This window comes from Martes martes, assembly GCF_963455335.1.
Source record: "Martes martes genome assembly, chromosome: 3".
Classification (NCBI taxonomy): domain Eukaryota; kingdom Metazoa; phylum Chordata; class Mammalia; order Carnivora; family Mustelidae; genus Martes; species Martes martes.
In genome coordinates this window covers 68957828-68969501 of record NC_137890.1, presented here as the reverse complement: position 1 = coordinate 68969501, position 11674 = coordinate 68957828, and positions in this window count along the sequence as shown.

The following is an 11674-nucleotide window of genomic DNA, read 5'->3' as shown; positions in this document are numbered from 1 at the left end:
TCTCCTTTAACTTGTGAAGCCATAGAGATAGCCTTGCAGATATCAGTTATCAGCTGCAGGCAATCCAGAAGTACTGAAAAGCAGGGAGTGTTTGCATCCAGGAAGTCAGAACGGAATCCTGCCTTCACCTTTCAGTTAAGTGTTCCAAGGTTTGCCTGCCCCAAAGTTTTCCCTCCAGTATCAAACAATGGGTAATAAATCAATACATCAAGGGGGAAATAAATCAAATACTGCTTGATTTGAACTTTGGTTCTTTCTGAGAAGGTTTGAGCAAAGTATTCCAAGGTCTAAGCCAAGTTTGCAAGGCAAGGAGTGCGGGCTGAGTCTGGCCTGCAGATGAACTCTGTAGGCAGACACTGTGTCATAGCTTTTCTCAGGAGATTGGGAAAATAAAAATCTGGACTAGGACTTTTCTCAAAACATATGGAATTCTATCCCCAGTGGGTTGGGTCCTGTTTGGGGGCTGCAAGTGATGCCAAGGGGCCGCTACCCCATTTTGATGAGGACAGACTTCCTGTGTTCTCTTCTATTTTGCTCTCCCAAAGTCTGGGATATGTATTTGCCTGTCTCACCCCTGTTGGCATTTCTATTTGTAACTGCTGTATAGAGAAATGTGGGTGAGGCCATAGGGATATGAAGAAACAGAGCAAGTTTTGAAACCTCCACAACTTAGATCTTTATTCAAGAGAAAAAAAACGGGAATTGATGGTGCTAGTACCACTTCAAAACAAAGGTATTTTTATTTTTTTTAATTAACATATAATGTATTATTTGCCCCAGGGGTACAGGTCCGTGAATCATCAGGCTTACACAATTCACAGCACTCACCATAGCACATACCTTCCCCAATGTCCATAACCAAACCACCCTATCCCTACTCTCCCACCCCCAGCAACCCTCAGTTTGTTGCATGAGATTAAGAGTCTCTTATGGTTTGTCTCCCTCCTGATCCCATCTTGTTTCATTTTCTTAAAACAAAGGCATTTTTTTATAATGGACTGGATGGATCATTCACAGCAGCTGAACAAAAATATTTTTTAAAAAACCTTTAAAAAAAAAAAACCTTTTTAGTTTGCTGATAATCCTTGACATATCCATCTCCTTTGGGTTTTCTTTTAAAGTGAGCTAGATAAGGAATACTGAAACAAAGAAATAACACCTGTTAACTTAGCATAAATGTTTTTCTTTCTACCTACTCTATATGTCAAGGGTTTCCCGTCTTGTTCAGTTAACAATGTACAAATTGAAAGAAGTATACTTCCATCTTTAAATTAATGAACTTGAAGTTTTTGTGATGAATCTCTAAATTCTTTTTGGGGGGAGGGGCAGAGGGACAGAGAGAGAGAGAGAGAGAATCTTAAACAGGCTCTACACCCAGCACAGAGCCTGACACAAGGCTCAATCTCACGACCCTGAGATCATGACCTGAGCTGAATCAAGAGTCAGATGCTTTTTTTAAAAAAATATTTTATTCATTTATTTATTAGAGTGAGTGAGTGAGAGAGAGCGAGAGCACGCACAAGCAGGGGGAGTGGCAGGCAGAGGTAGAGGGAGAAGCAGACTCCCCGCTGAGCAGAGAGCACCATGCAGGGTACCATCCCAGGACCTTGAGATCATGATCTGACCTGAAGGCAGACATTTAATCGACTGAGCCACCCAGCTGCCCCCCCACCCCCTGATAAATCTCTAAATTCTTAATAAAGTGTAGAAATCTTAAGAAGAGAATGAATAACTAACAGATTTATGACCTTTCTAAACTCTATGTAATATCTTACTGTCAAAATATCTGCATTTAGGTTTACATTTCACGTATTTTGAATCATCTAAGCTGTCTTCTTCCTATCTGTCTGTTTTTGTTAATGGCACTATGCCTAGTGCTTCTTAAAATGATAGTGTGGCAGCCCCAAGAAGGAAAAAAAAAATTAAGTCTTCCAAATGAAAGTTAAGGTGTGGATACAGAATACATAGGTATTGAATATTTCATGTTCTTTTCTTAACTCTGACCATCTAAGAACAACTGGGAACTGTTAAAGGAAGTTTTCAACTTTTAATGTTTGTGGATTCTGCTCCTGGGCTCCCAAAGAAGCCATGCTTTAACATTTATCAAGGTCAAAATGACTCAGCAAAACCTCAAAGCAAGGGGCTCTATTTCTGTCCCAAGCAGACATTGTACATCTGCTTCGTTTAAGAAAATAACCAAAAAGGAGGATTCTGAACACTGAGGATAAGAAAAAGTAAGAAACTTCTCTGGTTCCCATAAGATTAAAGTCATGCAGTGCTGCATGTAATAGGAATTTAAGGTCTGCAACTTTCTGAAATGTTCTTTGTCTAATAATTTGTAACTTTTTATGTTAAAGAGGTACATAAACTTACACCAAATATTCTCTTTCTGGAACACTCTCTTCCTTGTGAAGATTGTGTATCCCAGGCAGCTGTCTTAACCTGGGCTTGGATAAAACCCTATTCTCTCTCTCTCTCTCTCTCTCTTTTTTTTTTTTTTTTTTTTAGAAATTCTGAAATATTTGTTCATTTTTCGTGGACAGAATCCTGATACCTTAAAAAAGCAACAACAGTTTTTTGGTATGGCAGGACAAATGAGATTAACCCTAAGTCACACTGGTGAGTATAAAAAAGTATGATGAAACCACTGTTTATAAGTTTCTTGGCTTTTTCTACTTAGTTTTTCCTTCTCCTTGGCCTTGTATTGCAAAAGAAAAACAAACAAAATCCCAAACAATACAAAAATGCAACAGCAAGGATTTCCTTCAGTAAGCCCTTTCCAACCATAGACTCTTGGCGTTCTAGTCAGAGCCTACTTATAACTGGTTTTCTGAGAAGATTTGATTCAATTTGAGGAAATTTCAGACTACTGTGGCCTTAAAAACTCTGCCTCAGAACAGCGCCTCCTAACAGTAGTGATTCCCTTCCATTTTTGAAAGAGAGGATTACCAAGATTTTATTTATTTATTTACTTACTTACTTAATATGTTATTTATTTATTTGACAGAGAGAGAGACAGCAAGAGAGGAACACAAGCAGGGGGAGCAGGAGAGGAAGAGGCAGGCTCCCAGCTGAGCAGGGAGCACGATGTGGGCCTTGGTCCCAGGACCCTGGGATCATGACCTGAGCTGAAGGCAGCTGCTTAATAACTGAGCCACCCAGTCAAGCCAATTACTAAGATTTTAGATTAGCCACACTCTTGACCTTTCCAAGTGTTTGCTCTCATTGTTTGCTGTTTTGTTTCTAAATGGCTGATATATCAATGATTTGTATATTTATTTATGCACACTCTGCCATGTCCGAAAAGATTTAAGATTGTTAGACACATAACTTTTAGCAAAATAAATCTTTTTTTTTTTTTAAAGACATTATTTATTTGTTGGGCAGAGAGAGAGAGAAAGAGAGCACAAGCAGGAAGAATGGGAGTGGGGAAGAGCAGGGATCCTGATGCAGGACTCGATCCCAGGACCCCGGGATCATGACTGGAGCTGAAGGCAGATGCTTAACGGACTGAGCCACCCAGGCACCCGATTAGCAAAATAAATCTGAAAACAGGTGAAAAATGAGGTAACTCGGTATCCAAAGTGGGAATGTAAGAACAGAGAGCGTATAGCACAAGCATGCGGAAAGCTTTGATGGGCTGGCCAGAGTTGCGCAGCTCAATGTTCTCTACCATCCATCAGGAGAGAGGGACACAGACAGCTATAGAACTCACTTGCCACTGTTTATTGCTACAGACAGAGGTACTACAAGAGACAGATGGTGAACAAAATGTTAATGATTGAAATGTTGCTACCTTCAAGTAAGAGATTGAAACAAAGGATTAGAAAGAGGTCCTGGGTTATTTCCATCTTTCAGTTATTCATGCTCTTTCTGCCCTGTGGAAACCATGGGAAACTGAAAGCAAGCTGTCCCTTTCCTAGACTGGAGCAGTCAATGACAGCAGGCTCCGCAGCCGACCCCAGAAGTTTTTTTTTTTTTAATTTTTTTTTTTTAAGATTTTATTTATTTGCCAGAGAGAGAGAGAGAGAGTACACACAAGCAGGCAGAGAGGCAGGCAGAGGCAGCGAGAGAAGCAGGCTCCCCGCCAAGCAAGGAGCCCGATGCGGGACTCGATCCCAGGACCCTGGGATCACGACCTGAGCCGAAGGCAGCGGCTTAACCAACTGAGCCACCCAGGCATCCCAGACCCCAGAAGTTTAAACTAAAAGGTAAACCATTTCTGCTCAACCTAGCTGTTCTGGAGTCCAGGAAAGGATCCTTTTCAGCCTGAATAAAGCCTAGCATTGTGTTTCCTGCATCAGGGATCTGGAGGACCCAAAATGAGGTCTTTTCCCTCTTCTATGATGGAGCCGCATTGCCCTGTGGGATCTTCCTCCAAAGGGAAATGTGACAGTCAGGACACAAAATCTCGCCCTATTAACATTAATGCATTAATAACCTATATTCAAGATACTCAAATGCCACTGACTTGTTTCCAAGAACTGCAGTGTTTTACAGAGTCCCTTTCCTACATCCTATACTTCTGGCTGTTGTAGACCTTGACATGTGTTCTATCACATTTCTCAAGAAATGGGAAGTTGAGGAATTGCTAAATATCATGTCAAAAAAGAGGAGATTGACACAAAAGTGCAAGGACCTACAGTGTTCGGGCTTGCAGAGCATGTAGAGATTACCCCACACAGCCTTTCACTTTGTGGACAAGTGCATTCAGGCCTGGAGAAAGCGATCTGCCCAAAGTGAAACAAGACTCCGGGTTGGGGGGGTGGTGGCAGGGGTGGGGAGGCCGGGGCGGCTAGCAGAGAACTGTCCATCACAGCAAAATCCCTGGGAAAACAGCTCAGGGTTTTAGAATTGTAGAATGTTGTCCTTGGGAAGAACCAGCTTAATCCTGTTGCAGACCATGGTGGTAACTAGAGGAAACTCAGGATATAGACCAAAAAGAAAAAAAAAAAGCTACAAGGGTCACTAAGCGCAGTCTCTTCATTGGCCTGTTCCGCCATACCTCCTGCCTTTCTCCTTCATGTTTATTCTTCTCCGGCCAACAAGTTTTGCAGTAGGAGCCCTGAAACTTGCCTGTTCAGGGCCTATGCAAATTTTGATCCTTTATCTTGAAATACACTTTCCTCCCTTTTTGGCTGATTCCAACTGTAGCTTCATCCTAAGTGTTACTCTTGCATAGAAACCTTTCCCGACTGACGTGCTTAGGTGGATCTCCCTAGAAAATCCTGCTTTTTAAACTTTTTTTAAAAAAAGATTTTACTTATTTATTTATGTACTTATTTATTTAGGGCATGAGTATTTATTTATTTAGGGCATGAGCTGGGGGTTGCAGGGGGTAAAGCAGAAGGAGAGGGAGAGAGAGGATCTCAAGCCGACTCCACACTGAGCATGAAGCCTGAGGCCGGGCTTGATCTCACAACCCTCAGATCATGACCTGAGCCAAAATCAAGAGTCAGACACTTAACTGACTGAGCTACCCAGGTGCCCCTAGAAATCCCATTTAAAGCTAGTTTTGAAATAAACAATTTAATATGTGTGGCAGTAGAGACCAGTATATACTTTAGGCTCACTTTGTATTAATCATTGAGTTGTTTACTAATTTTTACTTTTATCAGAGGACATAGTAAGAAAAGTCAGAAGGTTCTACAAAGTTTGGTATGAAAAGTGGCATGCCCTATCCCTGGTCTCTGCCACACCAATTGATTTCTGCTTCCTAAAGAAAACACTTTCAACTCTTTTAGCATGTGTGTGTGCGTGTGTGTGTGTATGTGTGTATTAGTATTAACTCCATATTTCTTTTTTTAGAAGATTTTATTTATTTATTGGAGAGAGAGAGAGAGATCACAAGTAGGCAGAGAGGCAGTTAGAGAGAGAGGGGGAGGCAGGCTCCCTGCCAAGCAGAGAGCCGGATGCAGGGCTCGATCCCAGGACCCTAAGATCATGACCTGACCTGAAGGCAGAGGCTTTAACCCACTGAGCTACCCAGGCATCCCTTAACTCCATATTTCTTGATAACATACTTATCCTGCTTTTTTCTTGATTTTAAAAAGATAGCCTTTGATTTCCTACTATGGAAAATGAGGTCTGATCTCTCTTAACACCAGTCCCCTCTCTGGCACTTCCCGGTGCATTTAGAGCATAATTTCTGGTGAGGTAAACATATGGTGCTTATGTTATTTTGATTCTGTATGTGTTGTTTATAGTTCAACCGCAAGCTATAATATTACCACATTTTCTTTCTTAGACACTATATATCCTTTTATATAATTCTTATATTTCTCACTATTAGTAATTGTCTTGCTTTCTCTTTGGCCTAGTTTTTAATGTACCTATTGCTAACTTACCCCAAATTCTCTTGCACGTGTGTAAACCTCATTTCAATATGTGTGAGCACATCAGATATTAATTTCATATTCTGGAGATAGTTGTCCTCCTCTCCTGTTCTAGCCTAAAGCACTCACTTTCCAAGCTTGTCTGTCACTGTTGCCTGGAGTTTTCCCACATGGGGACCCTGGAATGTCCCCTTTCTCTGCTCCACAGTGGGATCTCCTGTTTTCAAGGTCTCTCTCTCAGAGGCCACAGATTGATCAATTTTGAAACATCACATTAAAGTAATATCAGTTACAAGAGCCACAGAGCCTCAAAGGACTAAAGGCCTTTTCTTCTTTTTATATCAGACATTTAATCATATTTTGTGTTTTTAAATTTGTAACTGGTTTCTGGTGCCATTTCATGTAAAATAAATTCTCCCTTTTAACATCAATGAGTGACTATTTTCAGTCTTAATATATTACCTTTCAAGAAGTTAGCAAGGGCAATTAAAGAGGTGTTAAATATATATCATAGTTAAATCATGCAGAAAAAAGTGCTTTTTTGCTTTTGCCATTTTTGCTGCATATATAAATGCTTGAGTAAAATGGGTGACAGGTTTGTAATGTGCTCAGGTGGAAAAAAATATATTTTATGGTTTCCAAGACCAAGAAGATGCATCTGCAATGTTCAAATATAGCCTTAAATGCTTGTAACTAACAATCCTAACCAATATATATATATTTTTTTTTTGTGAAGTGGACAAGCTGATTCTAAAATGTATATGAAAATGCAAAGGACAAAGACTGGCAAAGGCTACCTTGGATAAGAACATAGACCAATTACCAGAAATAAAGACCTATTATAAAACTATAATAAACAAAACAGTGTGGTATCTCTGCCTGGATAGACAAACAGACCAAAGGAACGGAATACAGAGTTCAGAAACAAATACACACATACATGGTCACCTGGCTTACAACAAGGTGATCCTAGAGTGGAGAAAATTCTTTTCAATAAATAGTGCTGGTGTGTGGCACCTGGGTGGCTCAGCTGGTGAGGCATCCAACTCTTGATTTTGGCTTATGAGATGGAGCCCCAGGTCAGGCTCCATGCTAAGTGCAGAGTCTGCTTGAAATTCTCCCTTTTCCTCTGCCCCTCCCCGACTCTTTCTCTCTAAAATAAATAAATAAATCTTTAAAAAAATAGTTTTGATGTAATTGAATTTCCACATGGGAAAAAAAATGTATCTTGAAGCTTAGGTCATACACCACACACACACACACACACACACACACACACACACACACACACAGACATTTCAGTGGATTTAAAATCTACATGTGAGAATGAAACAACAATAAAGCTTAAAAAAACCTGCAGGAAAACATTTTCATGAGTTTACATTAGGCAAAGATTTTTTTAAAACCGTATGTTCTGGACTACACTAAAATTAAGAATTTCTGTACATCAAAATAAACCATCAAGAGAGTTCAAAGTCAAACCACACATAGGAAAGAGAAATTTACAATACGTATGTTTGAAAAACAAATCAGTAAGAGATTTAAAAATGACAAAAAGATTGGAATAGGAACTTTACAAGAGAATAATATTCTGATCCCCAGTACACACATGGTAAGATTCTCAACATCATTCATTATTAGGATGGTAAAAACAGGATGAGATTTCTCTACAAACCCACAAGAATGGCTAAAATTAAAAGGCTTGCGGCTGGTGAGGATGTGGAGAAAATGTAACCCTTGTGCATCATTGGTAGGAATATGAAATTGTGCAGCTTCCATAGAAAACAGTTGTTTTCTGTTGTTACTCCAAAAAATCAAACATAGAATTACCATGGAATGCAATTACACTTTGAGCATATACCCCAAAGAACTGAAAGCAGGAGCCTAAGCAGATATTTGTATACAAATGTTCCTGGCAGCATTATTCACAAAATCCAAAAGATGGAGATGATCCAAATATCCTTTGATGGATAAATGGAGGAACAAAATATGGTATAAACTTACAATGGAATATTATTCAGCCTTAAAAAGAATAACAGTCTGTTACATGCTACAATACAGATGAACCCTAAAGACAATATGGTGAGTGAAATAAGCCAGACACGAAAGGACAAATATTATATGATTCCACTTCCATAAGGTACCTAGATTGTCAAACTTATAGGGATGAGAAAGAATGGTGGTTTCCAGGGCCTGGGGTTTATCAGCATCAGGAGCTACTATTTAGGGGTGCCTGGATGGCTCAGTAGATTGGGCCTCTGCCTTCGGCTTGGGTCATGATCTCAGGGTCCTGGGATCGAGCCCCGCATCAGGCTCTTTGCTCAGCAGGGAGCCTGCTTCCCCCTTTCTCTCTGCCTGCCTCTCTGCCTACTTGTGATCTTTCTTTCTGTCAAATAAATAAATAAAATCTTTAAAAAAAGGAGCTACTATTTAATAGGTGCAGAGTTCTAGTTTGGCAGGATGGAAAGTTCTGGAGATGGATGGTGGCAATGGTTGCACAACAATATGAATGTGCTTAATGATAATGAACTGTACACTTAAAAAGGGCTCAAATGATACATGTTATGTCATGAATATTCACCACCATAAAAAAATAAACTTACTGAAGAAGATGGGAAACATCTAACTTTCAGTTTTTGCTGATGGGTACATAAATTGATGTAAGTATTTTGGAAAACTCCTGTCAGTATTTACTAAAGCTAAATATATGCTTGTCTTTTCACCTAGGAATGTCTTTCCTAGATGTGTCTTTCCAATGGAAATTAGTATATACATACTATATACAAAAATATATACAAGAAAATGGGGCTCCTGAGTGGCTCGGTTGGTGAAGCATCTGCCTCCGGCTCAGGTCATGAACCCAGGGTCCTGGAATCCAGCACTGTATCGGGCTCCCTGCTCTGTGGGGAGCCTTCTACTCCTCCTCTCTCTGCCTGCTGCTCTCCCTGCTTGTGCTTCTCTCTGTCAAATAAATAAATAAATAAATAAATAAATAAAATCTTAAAAAATGTGTATATGCAAGAATATTCAACAGAATTATTCTTACTAGACAAAACTTGGAAACACCCCAAATGTCCATCAACAATACAACAAATAATAAATTGGAAGTTTTAAACTATTGTTCTCAAGTTATCTCTATACTTATTTTATAGAAAGATAAATTTCATATTATTGTCACAAAAAATGTGACACTATGTGAAGTTCCTGTGAGAAACCTCTGTTCAAAACTCTTTCCAGCTTACTATTTAATGCTATTTCTAAAGTGCAGAGAGGGATCTACACATTGGCCCTTCCCCAAATGGAGAAACCAAGTTATAACTGGACACTATCACTGATGATTTCAAAGAATAAATTGTAAGAAAAAAGGACCAGAACACTCCCTCATCTTAAAATAGAAACAAGGACGCAGCAAAATTTGCTGGGTATGCTCTCTGTAAAGGAAGGTCCAAATATTCTCAGACATATGTAAGAGAAAACTCACAAAAGTTTGTGAAGTCAGTGATTTTTTTTTTTTTTTTAGAGACAGTAACATTACACACACTCTTTGACTAGTCTCTAGGCCTCTTGAGATCGTGATGTATCTGCTTTGTTACTTCTCTTTAAAGAAGCCAAATTAGATCCAACCTATAGAAAGACCTTGATTCTGGCAGGAACTGATTATAGGTTTGCCATAGAGTGGTACGTTCGGATAAACTGCCAAGGGTTAGGAGCAGCTCAATCTTTGATCTTGAGGGTCTTCAGAAATTTAGGTTTGTTCTGCCTACCCCTGGGTTACAGGGTACAAGATGATAGCTTTATCATTTTTGTTTAGATGAGCTCAGTACAAATTTAACCTTGGTGTGTTCTTAATCATCTCTGTATTCATGCCCCCTCATCCTGTTTCACCTTATGTATTTTTTCTCATTAAAACATAAACACTAATTATTGAGTAACTTCTATGTGGTTGCTACTTACATTACCTTACTTGATCCTCAAATGAGCTATGTAAAGCAGGTTTCATCAACCCCATTTTAGGGCTGAGGAAGCTGAGTCATCTAGTGATTGGAGCTATTAGCTGGCCACTGCTTAATATGCATTACCACTTCTCTGAACACTTCTTTCATTTTCTGACCCTCCCCTGAGGATCCTATTTTCCTCTGCAGCCATCTCTCACTTCCCATATATTTAAGAGTCTGGAGTAGGATTGCCAGATAAAATACAGGACATCCAATTAGACTGTAGTTTCAGATAAACATTGAATGTTTTTTGTATAAGTATGCCCATGCAATGCTTACAGTAATATTTAGTAACATACTAATTTAATATATTTATTACTAAATTTAATAATATTTAGTAACATACTAAATATTACTGTAGGTAATCCTAAAAAATTATCTGAAATTCAAACTTAATTAAGCTTGTTATATTTTTATTTGTGGAATCCAACAACCCTAGGGGGGCTAGGGTCTTTCTTATGTATTGTGTTCCCTTCCATATAATTTCTCCTTCCTTAGAACATCTGGCAACTTTGAAACACATGACTACATGTCTTCAGACTCCACTCTCTACTACTGTTCATAGTAGTAGAAGTTGTCTGTCATGCTCAGGGTCATTGTCAATTCATTGATCATTTTAGCACCTGGTTCACTTTCTTCCTCTGAATAATTATTTCCATCATTATTTTTTTCAGGTTCCATGACAGTTCAATACCTTTGCTTTTGATTTCCTTTACCTTCTCATTTCAAACATTTCCACCCCCCCATCCCAATTCAACAGGGGAATAGTATAGGGAATGTGGAAGGTTTTGTAGCATTAAATAGGGCTAGGGAAGCCTCACTGAAGAGAAGACTTTAAGAAAACACACTGAAAGAAGTGAGGCACCCGCTCTATTGACACTTGGATAAGAGTGGTCCAGGAAGAGGTAATGGAAATGCAAAGGTCCTGAGATAGAAGTACCCCAGGCTTGTTTCAGAAAGTTTCTTGAGAATAGGAACTATATCTTATAGTTCTTGGTGCTGCTGATTGTGCTCAGTAATATCTTGCCCATAGGAATAACTCAGTAAATATGATGACTCATATTTAATAAAAGAATGAAAGGGGGTACTCTGATAGGTTATAAAATATATTTTGAAATCAATGCCTGTCCTGTAAGAACTTGAGATCCAATGACAAGCTTCTGAACTGTATGTAAAATAAGACCATAACTTAAATAAGGAATAAATTTTATGTACAACTAGAAAAGTGCATCTAAGAGGTGCAGTTTGAGGGGCACAATTCGAGTTTTATAAAGGCAGACTATTTTCCCAAGGACTTCATATTATTCTTATTTTAATCAGAAGGGTGTTTAAACATTCTGGATT